Here is a 5,634-nt window from a genome sequence, read left to right as displayed (position 1 = left end):
ACTATGAGAAAACATTTGCAAAATACACATCTGGCAAAGGACTGTTAATCAAAAATACACAAAGACCCCTTAAAACTCAACAATGGGGGAAAAACCTGATTAAAAATGAGCCAAAGACCTTAGCAGATACCTCACAAAAGAAAATATTACAGATGGCAAATAAGCATATAAAAAGATGCTTCACATCATATGTCATCAGGAAAATGCAAATTGAAACAAAAAAGAGACACCAGTACATACCCAGAATCCAGAGCACTGACAACAGAACACGAAATGTTGGTGAGGATGTGGAGCAACAGGAATGTTCTTCCATGTCTATTGAGAATAAAGAATGGAAAACAACTTGGCAGTTCCTTACAAAACTAAACATATTCTTGCCAGATGATTCAGCAGTAGCAGCTCTTGGTATTTATCCAAAGAAGATGAAATCTATACCCACAAAGATGTCTATAGTAGTTTTATTCATAAGTGACAAAAGCTTGGAAGCAACCAAGATATCCTTCCATAAGTGAAAGGTCAAATAAAGTGTAGTACATGCAAACAATGGAATATTATTTAATGCTAGAGAAATGAATTACCAAGCTATGAAAAGATATGGATATAAATATTTAATAAATATTTGATTTTAGGCTTCTACCAGTCTATCAATAGTATTAGTATATTTTAACAGTGAATGCTCAGCATTCATAAATTTACCTAATAAAATATTTTGGGTTCAATATTTTAAATACTTCAACCTCTATGATTATATTCCTAATAATTTTGAATTGGGGTAAATAAACCTTAATTTTTGTAACTTGTTTCTTACTGCAAAAGAGCTCAATGAAATTTTAGAAAATAAAAATTTACAAAAAAAAAGTTTAGTTTACTATTGCCAAATAATTTAAAACTTTATCTTATATTCAAATACATATATTATTCTAAATTGATTTATATGCTACTAAAACCAAAAATTTTTATTATACTAGATTTCATATCATGCAATCAATGCCAGAAATCCATCTGGCAATGATTTGTCTTAAATAGAGTTAAGATGGGTGTTATTACAATGCAAGATGGAAACAAAAATAGTATAACAATTGGTGTTACATAACTTTTCCATTTTGATCAAGTTACTAATCTACAAAAGGCTTTTATCAGTGACAGACTTGGGAATTTAACAAAACTTTTAAACTAGCATGTGCGACTCATTCCTAGAAAACAACACAATCAATAACACTTTATTTAGATTAAATCATGACTATTTCTCCATTTGAATAAAAAAGGTAGCAACCCCAATAAGTTTATTGAACATGAAAAGTTGAAATGCTATAATGCTCCTAAGGAATTAAATGATCCAGTCATGAATTACAAAAAAAGGATATAAATTACCAAAGTGTTTGTATAATTGTAATGTACAACTGCCCATTATCGTTCAATAGTGTAGGCTTGTACACGAACTCTTTAAAAACTCCACTTCTAAACTGTGCAAAATATGCTCCCTTTCCCCAATATACAACAAATTAAGCCATTCATTTAGCTTTTAAAATATCCACTTAATACAGGCTTTTTACACATTTGAACAGGCAGCAGGGCTCTATTCTTATTGCTTACATCTGAAGGATAGACTTCTAACGTAAGAGGTAAAGCCCATAAAGGAGCCCAATAATAACAACAAAATACAGTTTAGTGAGCCCTTACAATCTGCCAGCTACCTTTCTGGGAATACTTCAATTAATAAAACATATAAAATACCTGACCACAAAGAGCTTACATTCTTTTGAAATATAATAGTGAAATAAACCAATAATAGAGGGGCACCTCGGTGGCTCAGTCCATTGAGTGACTGCCTTTGGCTTGGGTCATGATCTCAGGGTCCTGGGATGTAACTCCCCAGCAGGGCTTTCTAGGCAGTGGGGTGTTTTCTTATTCCTCTGGGCACCCTCCCAATTCTCTCTCTCTCTGTCTCAAATAAGAAAATAAACCAGTAATAGAATAATGATTGATGGTTGATGGTGATAAGTGTTACAAAGAAATACAAGAAAGGTAAAAGCCATTGGAGAATGCTGGGATGAAAGTTAATTTTTTTGTGTGTTGGGTGGTTATATCTCGTTTATGAGATGTTATTTGCACAAAGACCCAGGAAGTGAAGGAGAGTGTTATACAAATATTAAAGGAAAAGATTGCTCTAGGCAGAGCAAGTAAGTATATAGACTTTGTGTGAACAGCTTGTCTGTTACTTTTGAAGAAAAGCAAGGAGGCCAATGAGGAGTTCATAGTGGTGGAGAGAGGAAGAACATATTAATGTATGACCTTCTAGTACATTGAAACACCTTCAGTTTTTATTTAATATGAAAGGGGAAGATACCAAAAGACTTTCACAGCAGAATAAAATCATCTGACTTGATTTTTAGGTTAAATTGCTGTACCAAAATAAATTTGCAGGGAGAAAGGAGTGCAGTATGTTTGGAAGTGGGGTTATCAATCAAGTCAATAATTCAGGAACATATGATGGTGTTTTTAGCATGCTGGGTGGTAATAGAAGTGGTGAGGTATGGTTTTCATTTTGTATATATTTTGATGGTGAATATTCTGGTGAACAGGATGGGGTATGTGCAGGACAGACAATATCAACATTGATTTTACCTGCACAAACAGAAGTGTGGAGTCTTCATTCCCTGATATGGAGAGAACTCTGAGTTCAAATGTTCTTTCTCATTAAATGACACAGTGATGATGAGGATTTAGTCAGACAGTGAAAGAGAGCAGTAAGCATAGTGTTTAAGCGGTAAGACATTATAATACATTTTGAACATCAAAAAACGTTGTATTGGATCATCTGTTTATGTTGGGTTCTGATATAGGTAAAGAAGACTGCGATATGATCCAAAGGGGCACGTGCACCAAATATTTATAGCAGTAATATCCACAATAGCCAAACTATGGAAAGAACCTAGATGTCCATCAACAAATGAATCATATATATATATATATATATATATATATATATATACACGATGGAATACTATGCAGCCATCAAAAGAAATGAAATCTTGCCATTTGCGTTGACATGGATGGAACTGGAGGGTATTATGCTTAGCAAAATAAGTCAACCAGAGAAAGACACTATCATATGATCTCCCTGATATGAGGAAATGGAGGTGCAATGTGGGGGGTTTGGGGGACAGGAAAAGAGTAAATGAAACAAGATGGGATCGGGAGGGAGACAAACCATAAGAGACTCTTAATCTCACAAAACAAACTGAGAGTTGCCGGGGGGGGGTGGGGAGGGTAGGGAGAGGGTGGTGGGGTTATGAACATTGGGGAGGGTATGTGCTGTGGTGAGTGCTGTGAAGTGTGTAAACTTGGCGATTCACAGACCTGTACCCCTGGGGCTAATAATACATTATATGTTAATTAAAAAGAAGAAGAAGAAGAAGAAGAAGACTACTATAAATCAAATGCTATGGTTTTCAGCAAAGAGTGTGTAATCAGGCATAATTTATTAAAGTAACCAAGTAAAATGATGGTCGAAAATTGGAATAACAGAAAACATAAAAATCAGAGATTTTAAAAAGAGATATGGGACAGTGTAGAGAATATAGTCAATGATATTATAATAGTGTTATATGGTGACAGATGGTGCCTATATTTGTACTGATCATAGAATAATGTATGGAGATAATGAAAACCTGAAACCAATGTAACACTGAATATCAACTACACTCAAATAAAAAAAATAGTAAAAAGAAAACATTTTAATTTAAAAAGATAAAAGGAGGGACAAGAATTTGAAAAGTGAATTTCAAAAAGAGTAAAGATGAGGGTACAACATACTCTGAACCTTGAGGAAAACACCATTTTGAAAATTCTTCCCCTTTTGAGAAAACTCAAATGAATCAATACCATAATAGAACCCATTTTAACTGAGAGATGTAATGAATGCTCAAGAAATAATTTTATGACAGGATAATTCTTCCCTATGAAACAGCATACAGAAACCCGGGGAAACACCTGGAAGCAAAATAAACTATACTGAAAATAAGAATTAGGAAAAAGATAAATGATGAAAGATAAGAAAATTAGACCTGCGACAGAGACCTAGTGAAGAGAATTTTTAGCTTGTGGTTTAATGTTTTTGAGGATAATCTAGAGTTCATAACTGCCTTGAGGCAGGCTGGTTGTAGGCAGTTTAGGCAGACCCGTAAGACAGGCCTACTTTGGGCAGGTGGTGTTGGAGGAGGCCATTGGGCTGGACAAAGACAAATCCAACTATTTGACTAAAGTGTCTGTGAAGATGTTGAAGTCAGATGCAACAGAGAAAGACCTGTCAAACCTAATCTCAGAAATGGAGATGATGAAGATGATTGGACAGCACAAGGACACCATCAACCTGCTGGGTCCTGCACACAGGACGGTCCTTCGTACACTATCATGGAATATGCATCCAAAGACAACATACAGGAGTACCTGCAGGCCCAGAGGCCTCCTGACCTGGAGTACTGTTACAATATCAGCCACAATGCAGCAGAGCAACTCTCCTCCAAGGACCTGGTATCCTGTGCCTACCAGGTAGCCTGAGGCATGGAGTACCTTGCCTCCAAGAAGTGCATACACCAAGACCTGGCCACCAGGGAAGTGCTGGTGACAAAGGACAACATGATGAAGATCTCAGACTTCAGCCTTGCCAGAGATATCACCACATCAGTTACTATAAAAAGACAACCAACAGTGGACTGCCTGTGAAGTGGATGGTCCCTAAGGCCATGTTTGACCAGATCTACATCCACCAGAGTGACTTCTGGTCTTTTGGGGTGATCCTGTGCAAAATTTTCACTCTGGAAGCCTCCCATATCCTGGAGTGCCTGTGGAGGTGGTTTTCAAGCTGCTGCTGAAGGAGTCATTTGATGGATAAGCCAATAAGTGCACCAGAGAGTTATACACAATAATGAGGGGTGGCTGGCATGTGGTACCTTCAAGCTGTAGGTAGAAGACCTGGATCATACTGTGGCCTTGACCTCCAACCAGGAGTACCCGGACCTGTCCTTGGCCCTGGAACAATACTGTCTATGCTTTCCCAACACCCAAAGCTCCACCTGCTCCTCAGAGAAGAATTCCACCTTCTCTCATGTGCCCGTTGCCCAGGGAGGCCTATCTGCCCTGACACCCAGCCCAGCTTGCCAATGGTGGACTCAAATGACTAGTATCCCTATTACTCCTGTCCAGATTCCGTCATAAGCTGTAACCCTTACCCCCAACCCTCCCTGCAAGACTCACTGCCTTCTCCTTTGTCCCTTTCCTACTGGCAGGAGCCAGCTGCCTACCTGAGGCCTTCACCCCTTGAAGTTCACCTCTCTTCCCCTTCCTCCTCCTTACATCCTGCTCATGAAAGAAAGGAACAGAGAGGCAGGTACTTGCTCATGGCTACTTCCTTCCCTCCCATATGTTGGACCAAGACCCCTCTCTGTCATCTGGTACTGCCTGGGACGTCGAGGGAGTGGGAGATGAGGCATGCCAGTGAAAAAGCTGTCGGAGCTTTCCTGTTTTGGTTTTGTCTGCTTAGCATAACATGTAAGACTGAGTTCTGGTGGCAGGGACCTAGTCCTTGGGGCTATAGCACTAGCGAGGGGAGGTCAACTGCTCTGGGCCTTGGCA

The sequence above is a fragment of the Mustela putorius genome, unplaced genomic scaffold, assembly GCF_011764305.1.
Source record: "Mustela putorius furo isolate JIRA1106 unplaced genomic scaffold, ASM1176430v1.1 tig00000352_pilon_pilon_pilon, whole genome shotgun sequence".
NCBI lineage: Eukaryota > Metazoa > Chordata > Mammalia > Carnivora > Mustelidae > Mustela > Mustela putorius.
Note: the sequence above shows the minus strand (reverse complement) of the source record.